This window comes from Nannospalax galili, unplaced genomic scaffold (genome assembly GCF_000622305.1).
Source record: "Nannospalax galili isolate Female #2095 unplaced genomic scaffold, S.galili_v1.0 scaffold410, whole genome shotgun sequence".
NCBI classification, from domain to species: domain Eukaryota; kingdom Metazoa; phylum Chordata; class Mammalia; order Rodentia; family Spalacidae; genus Nannospalax; species Nannospalax galili.
The window spans coordinates 600,650-622,877 of record NW_008329143.1 but is presented as its reverse complement, the minus strand read 5'-3'; the positions used below and the strand labels follow the sequence as shown (position 1 = coordinate 622,877).

At 40.3% G+C, this 22,228-nt stretch overlaps 1 protein-coding gene and 1 non-coding gene across 13 annotated transcripts in view; both read left to right on the top strand.

Moving 5' to 3' along the window:
• Window positions 1-22,228, top strand: part of Nfat5 (nuclear factor of activated T cells 5) — a 113,540-nt gene that overhangs the window by 20,784 nt on the left and 70,528 nt on the right. The gene's annotated exons all lie outside the window — the stretch shown is intronic.
• LOC115070543 lies at window positions 12,105-12,226 on the top strand. The gene has a single exon (XR_003849704.1). It is a non-coding gene; the product is annotated as a small nucleolar RNA SNORA26 (small nucleolar RNA).

The following is a 22,228-nucleotide window of genomic DNA, read 5'->3' as shown; positions in this document are numbered from 1 at the left end:
ACCAGGCTGGCCTTGAACTCACAGAGATCCACCTGCCTTCCTCCCAAGTGCTGGGACTACAGGCATGTGCCACCATGCCCGGCTTAAATTATATATGTTTATTTTATGTGTATGTGTATTTTGCATGCATATATGTAAGTGTACCCATGTTGTGCAGTGTTGGTAGAGGCCAGAAGAGGGCATCAGATCCCCTGGAACTGGAATTACAGATAGATAATTGTGAAGCCACCATGTGGGTGCTGGTAATGGAACCCAAGTCCTCTGCAAGAACAGCCAGTGCTCTTAACCACTGAGTCATCCAGCTCAGTTTCTCTGTAGCCTCAGCTGACCTGGGCCTGGAACTGTATGCCTGGATCTGCCTGCCTCTGCATCCTAGGATTAAAGGCATGAGCTACTACCACATTGGGCTGCCTTTTTTTAAAAGACAGGGTTTCAAGTAGCTCAGCATGACCTCAAATTCACTGTACAGCTGAGGGATGACTTTACATTCCTGATCCTCCTGCCTCAGTTTCCCAAGTGCTGGGATTGCAAGCATGAGCCATCATGCTTGGCTACAGTGCTACATCTTTAATAATCAAAACTAAATTTTGATAAGCCAGAGAAATGACTTCATGAAAAATTTATGAAGTCGACATATTAACCTCATTTAGATTAGATGGAATAGTATTTTCACTATGGCATGGTTGATTCATTTTGTTGATTTATAGAAAGCAAATGCTTATATTTAATAATGGCAAGAGGATTGCAGTTTTCCAATAAATATCACAGATTGTGGCAGTGAGCTAGAAAGAAGAAAATCTACATTAATGAAGTTAGACACACTTTTGTAGCTATGGAAAGTATAAGTTCTTCTGTCTCCAAAAGGTGTTCATGCCGGGAGTAATCCCAGCACTCGGCAGGCAGAGGCAGGTGGATTACTGTGAGTTCAAAGCCAGTCTGGTCTACGTAGTGAGTTCCAGGACAGCTGGGGCTACAGGGAGACCCTGTCTCAAGAAAAAGACTGGGAAAAAAAAAAAAAAAAGGTGTTCTTGTGCTTGTATTTATATTAATTAGACATTGGTAGAGGTCAGTGAGGATCTTAGATACTTATGAAATTAAATTTAGATATAATTCTTTTCACTGAAGAGCTAAGGGCACTGTTGGGTAGTTTAATGTTTGTTTTCTATGAACATTAGCATATCTTGGGGGAGGGGCCAGGCATAGTGGGGCATGCCTTTAATTAATCCCAGCACTCCAGAGGCAGAGGCAGAAAGAGGCAGGTGGATCTCTGAGGCCAGCCTGGGCTGCATAATGAGACCGTGCCAAATTTTATTTTACTTTACATGAGATAATTTTATATGAAAGCTTATATGATTTTTAAACATTTTTATATGTTATGAGTGTTTCACCTGCATGTATGTAAGTATACTACATGCATGCAAAGTTCGAGGAGGCCAGAAGAGGGTCTAAGATCCCCTGGGACTGGAACTATGGACAGTTATTAGCTACCATGTGGATGCTAAGAACCCAACCTGAGTTCTCTGCAATAACAGCCAGTGTTCTTAACCACTGAGCCATTTCTCCAGCCAGTTTAAGTTTTTTTTTTTTTTTTTTTAATAGAAAAATTAAAGCACAGGTCATGGTGGTACATGCCTTTAATCCTCGGAAGGCAGAGGCAGGCTGGTCTACATAGTGAGCTCCAAGCCAGCTGGGGCTACGAAAAAAAAAAAAAAAAAAAAAAAAAAAAAAAAAAAAAATTAAAGCTTATTTTTCAGGTTAAGCAAAATTATACTTTTTAAATTTTTATTATTTTTATTTTACATGTGTGAGTGTATTGCTTTCATATGTGTAAGTACATCTGTATCATGCAATGCTTGCAGAGGTTAGAAGAGGGCATCAGATCCTCTGGAACTGGAAACACATGGTTGTTAGCTGCCGTGTGCGTGCTGGAAATCAAACCCAGGACTTCTACAAGAGCAGCCAGTGCAAGCCATCTCTCCCGCTTGCATAATTATGCTTTGAAATACTTCTGTGTGTGTGCATGTGCACATGCATGTGTGCATGAATTTAGGTCCATACACGTACGAGGCAAGCACTGTACCACTGAGCTATATTACTGGCCCTAAAAAGGAGTGGTGGTGTTCTTTTTTAGTTTTGTTGTTTGTTCTATACTGGGGATTGAACCTAGGATCTTGTGCTTGCCAAGAAGACACTACCATTGAGTTATATTCCCAGACTTGCTTTTTTAAAAAAGACTGACTAGCTGTATAGCATAGGCTGGCCTTGAATTTACAGTCCTCCTGGTTCAGCTTCCTGAGTTTTGTATTTAATGTTATTCCAAAAAGGCTACTGTGAAAATTATAAAGCATATAAGTAGAAGAGAAAATAATTAATTCTACCACATGGGAATAACACTATTAACTTTAAAAAGAATTTATTTAATTTTTCTTTCATTTTGTTTTTTAAGACAGGGTCACCAGTCACAGCTGGCCTGGAACTCACTATGTAGACCAGTCTGGTCTTGATCCACCTGCCTCTGCCTCTGCTGAGATGAAAGGCATGCTCCACTAAACCTTGTCTCGCTATTATCATTTTCATGTGCAATAGATCTTTTTATACTTTTATTTCTGTTGGCTAATGGATATATACTAATTCATTCTTAAATAACTGAACTTTTTTTTTTTTTTTTTTTTTTTTTTAAACCCTGTAGCCCCTGCTGTCCTGGAACTCACTATGTAGACCAGGCTGGCCTCCGAACTCACAGAGTGAGTGCTGGGATCAAAGGTGTGCGCTACCATGCCCAGCCAAATAACTGAATTTTATCAGCTAATTTTTTTTCTTATGTGTATTTGAACATGCTCTAGGTTAATAAATAGGTAACAGCTGGGTGTGGTGGTGAATGCCTTTAATCCCAGTGCTTGGGAAGCAGAGGCAGGTGGATCTTGGATCTCTGTGAGATCTAGGCCAGGCTGGTCTACAGAGTGAGTTCCAGACCAGCTGGGGCTACAGGGAGACCCTGTCTCAAAACAAAAAATAAACACCCCAAACTCAAAAAACCAACCAACCAAAATGCCAAAATTTTATTATTTATTTTATTTTTTATATATGAATTTCCTCTACATGTATGTAAGTGCACCTGTGTGTGCAGTGCCTTCAGAGGCCTGAAGAAGAAGTCAGATTCCCTGGAGCTAGAATTACAGATGGTTGTGAGCAACCTGATAAAGGTGCTGGGAACAGAATTTGAGTTCTCTGGAAGAACAATATGTGTTCTTAACCACTGAGTCATCTCTTCAGTCTTGGATTGTTTTTTCTCCTTTTTAACGATATTATACTATTTGTAGCCTGCTTCACTGAACATTGTGTTGTAGACATTCTGTGTGGTCCAGGTCTCTGTTTTTTAGTGGCTGCATCATATCATCATGTGCATGGATCATCATTTATTTATCAGTTATATTGATTATACTTACATTTAGGATGCCTCCCAATTTCTGCTTTTATAAAACATGCTCTGGAGAGCAGTTTTACATATGTGTATCTTTATGTATTTAGCTGTATTATTTTTCCTTTATCTAAGTTTATAAATGACTGGGCCAGGAGGTACAGGCCTGTAATCTCCCCTACTTAGGAGGCTGAGGCAGTAGATTGAAAGCCATCCTGTGCTATAGAGTGAGACCCTATGTCAAAACAAAACAAGAAAAAGAAAATTCCAGGTTTAAAAATGTATTTTTTTTCTAGCCTTTTTTGACAAAACCAAACCAATCTTAGGGTTCTGATATGATTTGAACTTTACATATGTGTGTATACTTTCTAAATATGAATACATGAGTTAATGAACAAATCTCAGACTTTAAAAATGAGACTTTTGCTGAGTTTCTCTATTTAAATGTTATAGTGAAATATCAAGGAGGGGATGAAATGAAAGGACATTTGCCAAATGAATAGCGTGAAGTCACCACTTGAGTTCACCCGTCACTGGGGATTGAACCTGAGCCTCACACACGCTATTGAGAGTCCTGCACCACTGACCTGTATCTTCATCTTTTCTTTTGCTTATTTTGAGACAGTCTCATTAAATGGCCTGGGCTAGTCTAGAACTCACTCTGTAGCCCAGTCAGGCCTTGAACTTTCAGTACTCCTGTCTGAACTTCCAGAGTAGCCAGGATTATAGGCTTGAGTCACCAGTCATTCTGAGAATACAGGTGCAATTGATTTGATCCTAAAACTGGTTGCTATGTAGAGTCAGGAGATGAAAAGGAAACAAATGAAATTGAAGAAAGAAAGAAGGTAAATTGACTTAAGTTCAGTATTAAAAGATGTTTTGTACATTGAAAGAAGTGAAGCTTGCCTGTTTTTTGTTTGTTTGTTTGTTTTTTGTTTTTTGTTTTTTTTTGTCTTTTTGAGACAGGGTCTCCCTGTAGCCCCAGCTGTCCCCTGGAACTTGCTATATAAACCAGGCTGGCCTTGAACTCACAGAGATCCACCTGCCTCTGCCTCCCGAGTGCTGGGGTTAAAGGTGTGCACCACCACGCCTGGCCAAGCTTGCCAGTCTTAATGATGGTTCATACCTATAATCCCAGCAGAGGCCAGAGGATCAGGAATTGAAGGTTATCCTCAGCCAGTAGTCACTTGTTGACCAGCCTGGGCTCCATAACACCTTACCACAAAACAAAACAACCTGCAAGATACAAGCTTACTAGAATTTGTTTAATATAGAAATTTATATTTTAATTTTTAAAAATTACTGTTTTTGTATGTGTGCATGATGTATTGTATGGGCACACATGCTCTAGCACACATGTGGAGGTCAGAGGACAACTGTGGAATCAGTTTTTTCCTTCCATAAATTCATATTTTGACCTAGTCTTTTATTAGAGCCATTTTCTTCCAGATGCTGATTTTAGCTATAATTAATGGACTGAATTTACTAGTAAGTCTTCCTGGTTGTTCATTAATCTCTTTGCACTTGACTACTTTAACAAGTTCACAAAAATCTACTACATGTTAGATGCAATAGCCAAGAACTGGAATTATGACTATTTGGTTTCTAGTATACTGCCAAATGAGAAAGTTATTTTATATGTGTGTGTTATGATAAACAATAGAGGTAGGGTTATTTAGATCAGGACTTCTTAAACTTTTTCTATTTAAAACTGCTTTTCAAGCCTGAGTTATTTTTATGGGAACCCTGGGTACATAGGTATATAAAATCAGTATACAAACTGTGTATGATGGCCCACTCTTTGCTAGGATAGCTGGGGGCTAAAGGGAGACCCTGTCTCAAACAAGCAAAAAAATCAGTATACATTTACTAATAATAAAGCATACATTTATTTTAAAACAATTATTTGGCATACATATAATTTTACCACTTATTAAAGGTAAAAGCAAATTTGGATATTAAGATGAATATGTTGTGGTGGCCTACGCCTTTAATCTCCACAGGGGCAGTCAGATCCCTGTAAGATCAAGGCCAACTTAGTGAATTCCAGGCCAGCTGTGGTTATAGGGAGACCCTGCCTCAAAAGGACCAACAAAAAAAAAAGAATTCAATCATGACTGATATTTGATACCACAATATGTAGATCATATTCAGTACTTTATTTTTATTTATGTATTTATTTACTTTCTTGAGACAGGGTCTCACTATGCGGTCCTGGCTTACCTGGAATTTGCTATGTAAACCAAGCTGGTCTCACACTCACAGAGATCATCTGCTTTTGCCTCATGAGTGCTGAGATTACAGGTTTTGCTACTATGCCTGACCATATTCAGTCTTTTTCAGAGCTGATTGATATTTTTATTTTATGTGTATGAGTGTTTTGCCTGTATATATGTAAATGTACCGCCTGCATGCAGTACCCATGGAGGCCAGAAGAGGGTGTCAGATGCCCTGAAACTGGAATAACAGATGATTTAAGGCACCACATGAGTGCTGGGAACCAAATCCAGGTCTTCTGTAAGAACACCCAGTGCTGTTAACCACTGAGCCATCTCTCCAACCTCCGGATTGATGTTTGATTTTATAATTATCAGTGCTAATAATGCCACTTGGCATAAATACGTAGTATAAAATGGCAGAAGTGTGCTTAGTGCCACTTCAGAAATTGTTGGAAATTTTGTCTTAATCTCAGGCCAAAACTCATTTAATTATTTTTTGTATGTGTGCAATTCAGCAACATATGGAACTGTTTTTAAGATCAAACATTCTGTCATAAAATAATCTAAAGATAACTAAGCTAATTTTTAATATTTATTTGCTGATTTATTTATTTATGACAGGATCTTAATAAGTAGGCCTGGCTGACCTGTAATTCATTGTGTAGCCCAAACTGGCCTTGAATTTGCAGCAATCCTCCTTCTTCTGCCTCTCAGGTGCTGAGATTATAGGTGTGTACCACCATACAGTGCTCAGATACACTAATTTGATACCTCCATACTGAAGAGTGACAGTAGAAAATATTGTCTTTGTTTTCCATAATTAAATCATTGTATTTCCTTTTTGGTGGTGCTGGAGATCAAATACCCAAGGCCTGTCACTTACTAGGCAAGGGCTATACCACTAAGCTATAGCTTCTGCTCTAGTATTATGTTCCTGTAAGAGCAGAAAACTACAGTAAAAACATAGCAATTCATAAAATACAATAATCTTGATTATGAGCCAAGGTATTTCAGCTAGTATTTATTGGAGTTATATGATGTGACAGCATTTGCAAAGAATGTGTTCTGAACCAAGGCTGTGGTAAAGTTGTATAGAGCAACATGAAATTGCTGCCAGAAATACCTTGGATTATTTATGCATTTGAATTATTATTATTATTATTATTTTTGGTCTTCTCTATGGAGACCAGGCCTCGAACTCAGAGATTCATCTGCCTCTGCCTTCCAAGTACTGGGATTAAAGGCATGCACCACCACACCTGGCCTTATATTTGAATTTTTGGTCATTAGATATTCAGAAATTTATGTTGCCAAATTGTAATTTTGAGTTAGAGTCTTTTTTTTTTTTTTTTTTTGTCTTTTTTTGAGACAGGGTCTCCTTGTAGCCCCAGCTGTCCTGGAACTCACTATGTGGACCAGGCTGGCCTCAAACTCACAAAGATCCACCTGTCTCTGCCTCCCAAGTGCTGGGATTAAAGATGTGCACCACCATGCCCGGCCTGAGTTAGTCTTTAAAAAAAAAAAAAAATGAATTTTTTTTCCCTCCCTTTTATGTATATGAGTGTTTTTTGCTGGAATGTTTATAAGTGTGTCATGCAATGCCTGTGTCATGCAATGCCCATAGAGACCAGAAGAGGGTGTAGTTATGGACAATAGTTAGCTACCATGTGGGTGTTGGGACCAGAACAACAGCTAGTGCTCTTAACCCCTGAGCTATCTCTCCAGCCCCAAGAATTATTTATTTTTATGTGTAAGAAGATTTGCCTACACATATGTATGTATACCATATGCATACAGTGCCCACAGAGGTAAGAAGAGGGCATTGCATACCCTGGAACTGGAGCTCTAGATGGTTGTTAGCCACCATGTGGGTGCTGGGAACTGAACCCAGGTCTTCTGCAAGAGCAACAATGCTCTTAATTACAGAGCCACCTCTCTAGCCCCAAGATAGGTCTTGTTATTTAGCTCTGGGTGTCTGGAACTCACAATGTAGACCAGGTTGTACTGAACTTGTGGCAGTCCTCCTGCCTCTGCCTTCCAAATGCTGGAATTACAGGTATGACTACCATACCTGGCATTGTCAAATATTTCTTAACCTTCTGGTTCAGTTATACAACCCATGTTTAAGAACCTGGGATTTGGGGCTCAGTGATTAAGAGCCCTGGCTACTCTTGCAGAGGACCTGGGTCCGATTCCCAGCACCCAGGTGGTGGCTAACAACTATATATAACTCCAGTTCCAGGGGAATCCAAAGCCTCTTCTGACCTCCTCAGACATTGCACAACACAGGTGCACTTACACACATGCAGGCAACACACTCATACACATATATAAAATAAAATATTGGAGAAAAAAGGAGTTTGGGATTTAGGGACTAGAGAGATGGCTCAGTGGTTAACAGCACTTACTAATCTTGCAGAGGACCTGGGTTCTGTTCCCGGCTGTTCTGACTCACAACCACCTGTAACTCCAGTTCCAGGGATCTGATGCCCTCTGGCTCCTATGGGCTCATAAACTCTTGCAGGCATACATACTACACAGAATAAATAAATTAAAAAAAATTTTTATTATTTTTATTTTATGTGTGTGTGTGTATTGCCTGCATGTAGGTAAGTGCACCCGTGTTATGCTGCAATGCCCGAGGAGGTCAGAAGAGGCTGTCCGAGCCCCTGGAACTGGAGTTACGGACAGTTGTTAGTTGCCATGTGGGTGCTGGGATTCGAGCCCGGGTCTTCTGTAAGAACAGCCAGTGTTCTTAACCGCTGAGCCATTTCTCCAGCCCCTAAATAAATTTTTAAAAGCTGGAGTTTAGATAATAGGAGAGAAAGAAAGTAGGTAATTTTCGCTATTACTATATCATACTTTGCATGTAGTTTATAGAGCACTTTGACTTGCTATTTCATTTAATCATTTTAATATCTGGGAGCTATAGTTATCACCTCCATCTTATAAATCCAGGATAGATGGTAAAGAGACTTACTCAATCTGGTGTTAATAGATGAGTCAGATTTATTTTTGCTTTTTAATAAAAAGTGTCTTAGGGGATGGAGAGATGGCTTAGTAGTTAAGAGCACTGATTGCTCTTGCAGAAGACCCCAGTTTGGTTTCCAGCACCCACATGGCAGCTAACAGCCATATGTAACTCCAGTTCCCGGGGATCCAGTGCCCTCTTCTGGCTTCCTTGGGCATTGCACACATGGGTGCACCTACATACATCGAGACCAATAATTAAAAAAAAAAGCTCTTTCAGAGGGCTGGAGTTTGGTTCCTAACATCCATTTGGGGCAGCTCACAACCACTTGTAACTCCAGCTCTAGGTATCTGGTGTTCTCTTTTGGCCTCTAAGGGCACCTGCACACATATGCACAGATTTACACACACACAAATAATAAAATATATTTTTTTGGTCTTTTTTGAGACAGGGTCTTCCTGTAGGTCCAGCTGGCCTGGAACTCACTATGTAGACCACGCTGGCCTCGATCCCAAGTGCTGGGACTAAAGGCATGTGCCACCAAGCACACCCTAATAATAAAATATTTCTTTAAGTATATTTGAGTAATTTTTTTTTAAAGCTTTAGCTGGGCATGATGGTGCACATCTTTAATACCAGCACTAGTCTACATATCTACATAGTGAGTTCCAGATCAGCCAGGGCTACACAGATGTTTCAAAAAAAAAAAAGAAAAGTGTCCTGCTTTAATATATATTTTTTAAACATTATTTTTATTTTATGTGAATGAGTGTATAGCCTGCATGTATGTGAGTGCACCCGTGTCGTACAATGCCCACAGAGGTCAGAAGAGGGCTTCCGATTCCCTGGAACTGGAATTAAGGAGGGTTTGTAGCCGCCATGTGGGTGCTGGGAATCAAACCCAGGTCCTCTGAAAGAGCAGTCAGTGCTCTTAACTGCTAAGCCATCTCTCCAGCCCCTTTAGTATATTTTTTGAAAAAAATCTAACTTCAGCCAAGATTACTTACCGAGTATCTGTATATACAGTGTTGAAACTTGCCTAGCATGTGCGAAGCCCCAAATTTAGGCTGAACTAAAAATTTTTTTAATTATGTTTTATTCATTTATTTTGTGGTGGGTAAGAACCTATTGGGGTCAGAGGACAACTTGTAGGGTTCAATTCTCTCCTACTATGTGGGTTCTGGGGATTGAACTCCGGTTGTCAGGCTTGGCAGCAGGTGCCTTTACCCACAGATCCATTTTGATAGAGCAGATGGGTGTACAATTTCTACAGTTTCAAAAGTGCTACTTTAAAATAATTGTTCGTGCTAAAAATAAAACAGCAAAAGACAATGAGTTCAGTTTGGGGCATGTTGAAATTGAGATATTTGTGGGATATTGAGACTATAGAAGCAAAGAAAATCAAGCCTTTTCCACACTGGTTTATATTCTGGTGTTTGGAAACAGATAATAAACAAATAATTATAAAATGTCAGGGGTGAAAATAGGTAAATCCCTAGAAACAATGACAATTATTGGTTGCCAGGGACTTGGAATGTTTGGCTATGGAGGATAACCTCTAATGGGTGTGGAGGGTTTCTTTTGGGATCATGAAAATGTTCTGGAATTAGGTAGTGACAAAAGCTGCACAACTTTGTGGTTATATAAAATGTACTCTATCATACACTTTAGAAAGGGTCAACTTTATATTCTATGTCCTATCTCAAAGAATTCAAGGAACCAAAATGGTAAAGCAGATTAAGAAAGAAAAGAAAGCACTAGGATGATTTTTAAAAAATAGAGTGGTCAGAATACTTTAAGTGATGCTTCGTTTGAAGTACAGAGACCTAAAAGGAAAGAGTGAGTAAGCAATGGGAATATCTAGAGAAATAATTTTCTAGCTGAAGAAGTATAGAGGTGTTCAGGCTGGGTAGGTACCAGGGTAAAAATTGAAGAAATAGGGAGGAGTGTTGCTGGAGCAGAGTGGGTAAGAAGAATTGTAGGCAGTAATGTTAGAAGGATAGATATTAAAGAATTTTATGCTGTGATGGAAGCTGAGGAGCGATTTCATCTGAAGTAGGTATTGAATAGATTGTTTGGATTACAGTGCAGATAATAAACTGTAACAAAGAGGAATGAGGAGACAATCGAGTCAGACCAGGTGAGATTATTAGTTCAGGGGAGTGGAACCAAAGTGCTGGAATTCTGCATCTAGGAGAAAAGAGTGAGAAAGAAGGTAGAGAATTCGTTTCTCATCAAAATAGTGATTGGGCATGAAGAGAGGGGTGGATGTAAGAGAATCCAGTGAAGGAAGAAAAGAAACAAGATAGTGGAGAGAGTAGCTTCCTGAGAGCAGCAGTGGTCAGCATATCAGGAGAGACTGAGTCAGTTAATTAGGGGTTTATTGGTAGCAGCAATTTGAATGGAGTGTTGTGGACAGAAGCCAAGTAGCAGGACTTTTGGAAGAGCAGCCAGTGCTTTTAGTCGCTGAGCCCCATGAGTGTTTTTTTTTTTGAGACATGGTCTCCCTGTAGCCCCAGCTATTTTGGAACTCACTATGTAGACCAGGCTGGCCTTGAACTCACAGAGATCTGCCTGCCTCTACCTCCCAAGTGCTGGGACTACAGGTGTGCGCCACCACGCCCAGCATCCCATGAATGTTTTTTATGTGTTTTTTTGTGTGTGCGCGCATGTGTGTATACTACATATGTTCAGTGCCGTGTAGGTCAGAAGAAGGTGTCAGCTCCCCTGGAAATGGAGTTATAGGTAGTTGTGAGCTGCCATGTGGGTTAGGATTTGAACCTTAAGTTATCTGCAAGAGCAGCAAGCACACTTAACTTCTAAGCCATCTCTCCAGTCCTACATTTTTGTTGTTTTTAAACCAAGACCCTGACATTTTTCTCCACCAAAGTATTTGGTTTTATTGTATTTGATTTTTTTAAACAGAAATTGTGACAAAAGAAAGAGCAATGTAGGTTATTGTGTGTGTGTGTGTGTGTGTGTGTGTGTGTGTGCCCCCGTATGCACAGATGCTGTATGTGTACATAATTGACATAATTGTTTATTTGGGTGGGAGTGTGCATGCCTCTGTGTGTGGTAGGGGTGCATGTGGAGGAAAGAGGTCAGCCTCCTGTTTCAGTCCTCAAGAACAGGCTATCTTGGTTCATTTTGTTTTGTTTTTGTGAGACAGAGTCTCATTATGTAGCCCTGGCTGGTCTGGAACTCACTATGTAGACCAAGCAGGCCTTGAACTTGCAGAGATCTGCTTGTTTCTTCTTCCTTACCCTGCTAAATTTATTTCCTTTGATACATTCATTTACTTTGTTTTTGAGCCTGGCCTTCTCACTGTGTAGCCTATGCTGGCCCTCTTTGATTTTAAATAGTTTGCTTACTTGATCAATCTCTGTGTTACTAATCTCATACTGCTACTGTCTTTCCCTTTCTGACACATTAATTACCTAACTCTGAACATTGTGCCTATTATAACCTCTTAAAACTCAGAGCTCTGCCCTTTCCTGTGCCCTTTTAAGGTTGACACAGTACTTTAAGAGGCCAACACAGAAGGGTAAAGGAGCTCTCCATAAAACCCAGAGAAGAGACTGTACACCTCCTCTTTGGATCCTGTCTGCAGTCACAACTGGGGAGAAAAAAAGCAAACAAACAAAAACTCAGAGCTCTCTTCTTGCTTGCCTGTGGATACTTTCTACCTTACTTTTGTTCTTCTTCACTTTGGACAGCCCTAATAAGCACCTTGCCTCCTGTCTTCACATTACTAAAGTTCTGATACTCTGCTTAAAACAGCTCTTCACTTCTGCTCCCTTGACTTCTGTAGACATCTTCCTTAACTCCATTTGAACACCAACATGCCATGCTAAAACCAAGTTGTACATCTGTGAAAATGCCTTCTTTGGAGCTGGGGGGCTGACTTAGTGGTTAGTGGTTAGAGCACTGGTTGCCCTTGTAGAGGACCAGGATTTGGTTCCCAGCACCCACATGGTGGCTAACAACCATCTATAACTCCAGTTCCTGAGAATCTGGTGCTCTCTTCTGACCTCCATGGGCATTGCATGACATGGGTGCACTTACATACATGCAGGCAATATGCTAATATACATAAATAAATAAATGAAATGTCTTCTTTGTTTTGCTTGGTCTCTGGTATTCCCACATGAGCCAGGCTTCCTACATCAATGCCCTTCTCATCCTGCTTACTCTCTACAGCCTTGGATGAACACCAAGTCCCTGTACTTGCTTGAATTACAACTTTACACACTATGTCCTACTACTCACATGGGTGTGTTCTTCATCTGCAGTGTAAGCTCTGATACCCAGCCTTCATCAGCCTTTTATGTGGGTACCCTCATTACTCCTTAGGTCCTGCACTGTATGTAGAGTGCCTCCCACATAGATAACCCTCCTTGCTCTCCTCTCTCTGGTATTCATGCTGGGATTTCCCCACTGTTCCCCACATATACCCTTCTTATTCTGCTTAGGCTTTCACCTGAGCTGGGCTATCTACACATGTACTAGGTTTCCAGCCTCATAAACTGGACTACCCTCTTCTGTGTCATGCATGGATTCTTTTTTCATTCCCATTTTATTGGACTTCAACATCCCAAGTTGAGCCATCTGCACAGATTCATTCTTCATTCTGTTGGCTTTTACAACACACACACACACACACACACACACACACACACACACACACTCACACACAAACGCGTGTGCACAGAGTTCTCTTTCACAGACCTTGCCACATGTTACTTGGTCTCTGTACCACCCTTTTCTTCCTCTCCAGTTATGCTTTCCTCATCCTGTTTAGGCTCTGAAACTCCTTGCTGGGTCTCCTACTATCCCCCATAGATACCTTTCCTTCTTCCCTACTGAGTTTCTGATACTATTTTCTGGGCCCTCCTGACCTCTCTTGAATTCTATTTTATTCTGTACTTTGAGTTTGTTGTTTATCTTTTGTTTTTTTGTTGTCGTTCTTTCATGAGATACTCTTGATTTTCCTGCTTCAGTTTGCTGAGTGTTAGGATTACAGCTCTGTACTACTATGCCCAGTTTATAGTTTGAGTGTTCTTGAAAAAGTATTCACGTAAGGCTTTTGGAAATTGTAAATAAGCCTTAAATATTTCACGTATTCTCTATGACTTAACTAAGAGTTTTGTTTCTTCTGGAACAGACTTAAGTAATTTTTAAAATATTTTATTATTTTTTTAAATTTTATGTGTATGCGTGTATTGCCTGCATATAGGTAAGTGCACCTGTGTCATGCAATGCCCCTGGAGGACAGAAGAGGCTGTTGGATCCCCTGGAATGGAGACACTTGTTAGCTGCCATGTGGTTGCTGGGATTCGAGCCTGGGTCTTCTGCAAGAACAACCAGTGTTCTTCACCGCTGAGCCATCTCTCCAGCCCCAGACTTAAGTAATTTTAAAAACAATGTGGCTCAGTTGGTAAAGTATTTGCTGCATAGTCATGAAGACCTCAGTTTGGATCTCTAGCACCCACATAAAAAGTCAGATCTGGTGTCATACAACTGTAATCCTAGCATTACAAAGGGAGAGGTGAATTCCTGGAACTTGCTGGTCATCCATCCTTGCTGAATCAGTGAGCTCTAGGTCTAGTGAGAGACCCTGTCTCAAAAAATAATGTGGAGGTGCCAGAGAAATAACTTAGCAGGTAAGGATACTTGCTACCAAGCTTGATAGCATGAGTCAGTCTTTAAAACTACATCCCCAGCCCTAAAATGTAGATAATTAAATGGCTGAATTGTTTAGAAAATAATTGTGAAGTTTGTGTGTGTGTGTGTGTGTGTGTGTGTGTATGTGTGTGTGCGTGTGCACGTGCACGCGTGTGAAAAGTAATGCCTAAGGAGAAAAATATTTGTTATATCATATTAAAATGTCTGGAACTCATTAGTTTTCTTGTTTCCCAAATTGGTATAATATGTTCTGTTTTATATTACTTAAAATTATTAGAGGGACTGGAGAGATGGCTCAGTGGTTAAGAGCTCTGGCTGCTCTCTCAGAGAACTTGGTTTCTGTTCCCAGCATCTACATGGCAGCTAATGACTGTCAGTTCCAGGGGATCTGACACCCTCTTCTGGTCTCTTCCAGCATTACACACACGGTACATTTACATACATGGAGGCAAAACTCTTTATCTATAAAATAAAGATAAAATTAAATAAATAAAAATAAAATCATAGAACACTAGTATGTTTTGGGAAAATAATAAATTATAATCTGGAAAAAGTAATGTGAATAAATATATATGATAGCAAACTACTAAACTAGTTTTTTTTTAAATAGTTTTATTTATTATTTTTATTTTATGTGTATGAGCATATTGCCTGCATGTATGTGAGTGCACCCATGTCGTGCAATGCCCACAGAACACAGACGAGGCCATCAGATCCCCTGGAACTGGAGTTTCAGACAGTTGTTAGCTGACATGTGGGTGCTGAGATTTGAACCCTGGTCTTCTGCAAGAACAGTCAATGTTCTTAACCCCTGAGCCATCTGTCTAGCCCAATAAACTAGTTTTTACAGTTAAAAACTGAAAAAATTTTGTTAAAACAGAGTATCACCTACAGTTATTCTTGGACTCTGTAATCTTTCAGAAACAAAATAATCTAGTGGATCTGTAGCCAGTACATTTTTCCATTGGAGATGCCAAGTATGATGACTGTCAAACCTGGTTTTTTTGTTTTTAACAAATGAATGCTGTCTCTTCAATGCGGAATTGTTGGCACACTGGAGATGTCAGGCACTTTGTTTTAGAGTGTCTGATGTGAAACCTTGGTGGCTTTGGAATTCAACAGCCAATTGAGATAGTTAATGGAAAAGTGGAAGAATAAGGCAATTATTTCTCAAGCCTTCTTCTTCTTCTTTTTTTTTTTGCGGGGGGAGGAAGTTTTGCAGGAGGAGCTTAAGAAAACTTTCAGATGCCTTATGGTTTCATCATATTTACAAGGGTAATGGGGGTGTTTTAAAAATGCTCATAATGGGGCTGGAGAGATAACTCAGAATTAAGAGCACTAGCTGCTCATCCAGAGGACTTGGGTTCAGTTCCCAGCACACACTGGTGGCTAGCAACCATCCATACCTCTAGTTCCAGGAGATTTGATATCCCCTTCTGGACTCTGTGGGCATTGCACACTCGTGGCGCATTTACATACATTTAGGCAAAACACTCATGCACATAAAATAAAAATAATTTTTTAAATTGCTCATATATAAAACAAGATATAAGTGTTTACAAGTGGATTTTTTTTTTTTTTTTTGGTCTTTTTGAGACAGGGTCTCCCTGTAGCCCCAGCTGTCCTGGAGCTCACTATGTAGACCAGACTGGCCTTGAACTCAGAGATCTGCCTGCCTCTGAGCCTGATCTGCCTGATCTGCCACTGGGATTAAAGGCGTACTCCACCATGCCTGGCGCAAGTGGATTTTTCACTGTGGTGTATACATCTGATTATGAGGCATGTTCAGGGTGGTATGACCATAGACAGTGTCTACATCTGATAATTAGGGTTTTAAATTTATTTTTATTTTATGAGTCTTTTGCCTGCATGTATGTGAATGCACTATGTGCATGCAATGCCTGTGGAGGTCAGAGGGTGTTGCATCCCATGGAAATAGAGTTATAGATAATTGTTAGCTGCCATGTGGGTGCTGGGAACTGAATATCCTCTGCAAGAGCAGCCAGTGCTTTTAACTGCGGACCCATCTCTCCAGCCTTGATAATTAGGTTTTGAGCATTAGTTCACTTTTTTGTTATATTTTAAGGCATTCGTTATACAAAGTATCATCCTTTTTAGCACAGATACTTCCATTTAGTTGCTTAACAATTGAACACAAATGCCCTACTTACAATTTTTTTTTCTTTTGTTTTTCATTTCTGCATAGGTATAAATCAGTATTAGTTGTGTACAACTTTAACATTAAAAAGAAAATCGGATATTCTTGAGCAAAGTTACAAAGGAAATGAACTTTCTGACAATTTTGGTTTTAACTTTCTGACCCCAAAGTAAGTTGAATACCAGTTCTCAGATCAATAAGGGTGAAATGGAGATTCATAGTCCAAAAGGAGTAATAACTTAGAGACCTTTTTTCCTTATTTTTTATTTTATGTGTATGAATGTATTGCGTGCATGTGCATGCACCCATGTTGTACAGTGCCTGTGGAGATCAGAAGAGGGCATTGAATCTCCTGGAACTGGAGTTACGGATGGTTGTTAGCCACCAGTGTGTGCTTGGAACTGAACCCAAGTCCTCTGGAAGACCAGTTAGTGCTCTTAATTCTGAGTTATCTCTCCAGCCCCAATATGAGCATTTAAAAAAAAAATGGGTGCTGGGACTCAAACTCCAGGTCCTCTGCAAGAGCAGTCAGTGCTCTTAACCACTGAGTTACCTCTCCAGCCCCAAGACCCGTTTTTTCAACTTTTTTTTTAATTAAAAAATTTATTTTTATTTATTTTTATTTTATGTGTATGCATGTATTTCCTATATGTAGGTAAGTATACCCATGTCTTGCAATGCCCATGGAGGTCAGAAGAGGCTATTGGATCCCCTGGAACTGGAGTTATGGACAGTTATTAGCTGCCATGTGGGTGCTGGGATGCGAACCCAGGTCTTCTGCAAGAACAACCAGTGTTCTTAACTGCTGAGCCATCTCTCTTTTATTTTATATGTGAGCCTGCATGTAGTCGGCTCACCTATGTGTGCAATGCCTGCGGAAGCCAGAAGAGGGTGTCGGATCCCCTGGAACTGGAGTTACAGATGATTGTTAGCTGCCATGTGGGTGCTGGGAACAGAACCTGGGTCTTCTGCAAGAACAGCCAATGCTCTTAACCACTGAGCCATCTCTTCAGGTCTAACTTAGAGTCCTTTAAAATAGATCATCCTGTTTAAACCTTAGGGCTGCTGTATGTGCCTGTGCACTGTCCTTGTATAGCACTACTTTTTTTGTGGTGGTGGAGTCGGGGGTGTTGAGACAGGGTCTCCCTGTAGCCCCCAACTGGCCAGGAACTCGATATGTAGACCAGGCTCGTCTTGAACTCACAGTGATCCACCTGCCTCTGCCTCCTGAGTGCTGGGATTAAAGGCGTGTGCCACCACACCCGGTTTATATAGCGCTACTTTTGTTTCATGTTTTTTCCATTTGATTATATCTTTGTAAAAACACCAATAAATCCATTGTCTGATCAGGATTTTTTTCTTCTACTTTGTCCTATCTCCATGTCTCCTATCAAAGGAAACCACTAGCCTAAATTTTAACTTATCAATCCCTTTTGTTTCATCACATGCTTTTCATTTTTTAACAATCCTCGCATATTTTTATTTTAAAATTTTAATTATGTGTCAGTGTGTGGGTGTGTGCATTTAAATGCAGGTACCCACAGAGGCCAGAGACTTTCAACCCACCCAACATAGGTGCTGGAAACTGAACTTGGGTCCTCTGCGAGAACAGTATATGCCTTTAACTGCTGAACCATCTCTCCAGCCCTGGCAATCTACACATTTTCATGAGTAAAACCTATGTCATAGGGATTGTTTTGAGATTAGCTGAGTGTATGAATGTATAATGATCTTTTGCATAGTGCCTGGTGGTTCAAAATACTCAATAAATGGTAGTTGTAATTGGTTACCTAATATTGTTATTTTGGTAAGAGAGAATAACAAGAAAAATATCTGTCTTTTCCCAGATGTTTCCTTTGGTTTGTCTTCCTGACTCATCTGGGGAAAGTGAGACGGGGTATGGTGCTTGGAGACCTTTCCCATTTTTTTTTTTCCCTGGAATAAGTAATAACAGAATGAAGCTGTAGACAATGGGATTTGGACAATCAGTGTTTAGGACACAGAATCCCACCTAGGAAGGGGGGGAGCTGCACTATTAAAAAAATTTTTTTGTTTATTTTTATGAGTATTTTGCCTGCATGTATATAAGTGCACCACATGTATACAGTGCCATGGAGGTCAGAAGAAGGTGTTGGATCCCCTGGAACTGGAGTTATAAACAGCTGTCAGCTGCCTGTGGGTGCTGGGAACTGAACCCAGGTCCTCTGCAAGAGCAGCCAGTGCTCTTAACCATTGAGCCATCTCTCCAGCCCTCCAAAAGCTTCACTATTAAGTTACAGATAGTCTCCTTCTCTCTTACTGTCTATGCCCTCAGGATCAGTGTATTGCCTGCATGTATGTGAGTGCACCCGTGTTGTGCAATGCTGCAGAGGTCAGAAGAAGGCTTCGGATTCCCCTGGAACTGGAGTTAAGGATGGTTCATAGCTGCCATGTGGGTGTTGGGAATCAAACCCGGGTCCTCTGCAAGAGCAGTCAGTGTTCTTAATGTCTGAGCCATCTCTCCAGCCCCAATTTTTGTATTTTGAGCTTGATGCACACTATAGTGAAATTCTTTACTCTTTCATAGCCAGTGTTGAAAAATCAAGAATTGAATTGACCTAGTAATAATCAGTAATATAAATGAATTAGAATTTATAGAACATAACCAAGCAAACAAGCCAGCCAGCTTAGTTTTATGTTGTTGCTTTTATATCTAACTTAAGAGACATTAATGTTTTGAGTACCTGAAAATGGTGATTTCCTACCTTCATCTCCTTTTCCATTTGCTCTAGGCCCTAAGGCAAATTCTCGGTCTTCTGAATCTGTTTCTCGTCTACTGAATTTCTTTATGCCCTTGTTATCAGACTGGGGTCTTTTTGTTTTACCTTGATAGAAATCATAGCTAGATAAGAAGAGCTTTATGTGCTGATCTTGAGTAGCCTTTGTACCCTGTTTGACAGTAAGGCTGCAGCAGCAGGTGGTGCCCTCTAGCCTTTTAGCTCCTCAGCACTACAAAAGCTCTACAAAGTTAAGCTAGGCCATTAGGATTCCTTAGCCCTTGGCAGCTGCTGGTGTTGCAGCTTCTGGGTCTGCCTAGGTGTGGGGGTTCCTCAGCCCTTGATAGCTGCCAGTCTTACAGTCCTAGACCCTGCGGCATCTGAGACCTTCAGTCTTTAAGACTTGACAACTCTTAAAAATCTTCCCTTGACCAGGGCCTATAGTTTCTCTTTTGGCTTTTTGCAGTCTCTGTCATTCTTCAGTCTCTGCTCTGTTCTTTGTGTGCTTTCGACTGTCTCTCTTGTTCCTGCCCTGGCAGTTCTCAAAAACTCTTCAGCTGCCTCCTCTTAGCTGTCAGACAGCCAACTACCTTGCCACTTTTGCATTTGGCCTGCAATCTGTGGGCCCTGCTGCTTTACTGACTCTGCTGCTTCTTTGTGTTACCAGCTCAGCCCTCCTTGCTAAAAGTAGCAAGAAAGGACTGCTAGAAAGAAGCCTTTTATTGGCCTTAGAGTTGCAACACTAGGGGAAATATAACAGGGTGGTCTCCTTGCCAGTCACTAAGTGAGTCAAACAGCCTGCTCATATGGTCAGAGATGGAGGATGTGTTTGCACTAATCACAGCATATCTTGCATATGCAAATGAAGATTTTGCTTGTACCAATCACAGCATTGGCACCAGTCACATCAGTCCCTCCCCTAGGCCGTCAGGGGACTTGTTCATCTTCTACCCAAGTGGAAATGGTTGGAGAGTCATCTTCAGTTCACTGAGACTTGTGATAGCAAAGTCAGTACAAATTGTTTGAAATAGTCCTGGCTGAGGCTGCACCTTCAGGAGCTGGAGCAATCGGTTGCAGTCATTGTGCAGTTTTCTCAAGGCATCTGTGGAGTGTTCATAATGGCCACTGTTGGCATAAGGGTGGTCCAGCTGACTGACCAAGGGTCTTTTTGCTCAAGGCAGCCAGGGCAACAGTCCGACAGCTGCCAGCTAGGACATCATATAGTCTGATCTGCCAGCACTTTGGTTTATTCACTGGAAAATGAAACATTAGAAGTAGTATTTACAATTAGAACTTAAAGAATTTATCAGTCTGGCCTGGGGCAGAATAATTACAAGTTCAAGGCTAGTTTGGGCTATAGAATGAATTCAGGGCCATCCTGGGTAATTAAGTGAAAACTCTGTCTCCAAAAGTAAAAAGAGGGCTGGAAGGGAAACCTTTTTATCAATAGTGATTTGTTTTATTGATTTTTTTTGCTTGTTTGTTCATTTCAAAATTTTAATTAATTAATTAATTAATTAATTGGTCTTTTTGAGACAGGGTCTCCCTGTAGCCCCAGCTGTCCTGGAACTCACTGTGTAGACCAGGCTGGCCTTGAACTCACAGAAATCCGCCTGTTTCTGCCTCCCAAGTGCTGGGATTGACGTCCTGCTTCTAATAATGATTTTTTTTTTTTTTTAACAATGTTTTAACAGTGCTTAACACCTGGGGCTGGAGAGATGGTTCAGGGGTTAAGAGCAATGGCTGTTCTTGCAGAGAATCTGGGTTTGATTCCCAGCACCCCTATGGCAGCTAACAACCATCTGTAACTCCAGTTTCAGGTGATCTGATGCCCTCTTCTGATCTCCTTGAGCATTGTACAGTATGGGTGCACTTTCATACATGCAGGCAATATACTCATACACATAAAATAAAAATAATAAATAATATATTAAAAACAAAACAAAACAAAAATGCTTAGCCACTTGCCCAGTCTCCCAGGGAGAACTGTGTCCCTTTCATATTTCTTATAGTGAGAATTAGTTAATTAAGTTTATTGATTATATTGCATTTTCCCTAATTTTGCTACATGGATACTTAAGTAATGCACTTATATTAGGGTTTTGGTTACTTAAAGCTAATGATAAATCATAGGTGAGTTGTTTAAATATTATTATATGTTATTTGCAGCATTAATAGAAAAAGTGTATAAAAAACCATTCATCTGAATTGGCAGGCTAAGGAAAAAGTTCCTTAGGTAAAGTAAAATAGCTTCCAGAGTTTTAAAAAGGGGTAGGGAGGCCCAGTGTGGTGGCACACGCTTTTAATCCCAGCACTCAGGAGGCAGAGGCAGGTGGATCTCTCTGAGTTCCAGACCAACCTGGTCTATATAATGAGTTCCAGACCAGCCAGGGCTAATTCATTTATTCAAAATGAATGAATGAATAACAATCAAAGGGGTAGGGGAATAATTGTATATAGGTGTTGTGTACTGTTTACCAGCTGTTACATTAGTCCTTATTTCACTTATGGCAGGCATATGGCTCAGGAGACTGAGTAAAGCAGAGGATTTCATCGAGTTCCAGCTTAGTGTGGGGTACATGAAAAGTTTCAGAATAGCCTGTGCTTCAATGAAACCCTGTCACAAAAACAAAATTTCACCTTACTCATTTGGGCACATTCAGTCTTTTCCTAATGTGTAATGAGCATACATATATCTCTTAAGCCTCTTTCATTTGCGAGTTTGAAATATTTGTTGAAGTTGTTGATAACAGTGATCATCTTCTTCCTATATAGTTGAGTGTTATTGATAGGAAGTCATCTCTTTTATAAAAATTGGCATTTCTTCATTTTGTACTCAAGAACTTTTAAAAAGTTCTGAGCTTGGTGTAACTGTTCCTGTGGCATTTTCCTGACCTCCAGAAGAGCTTTAATAACATTTTGCTTGTGGCTTGATCTTCATAATTTGCTTTTCACAAGTAGAAGCTGATTTTGTCCATGAAGCTTATTGGAAACATTTTTAGAACCCCTATATGCTCTTTT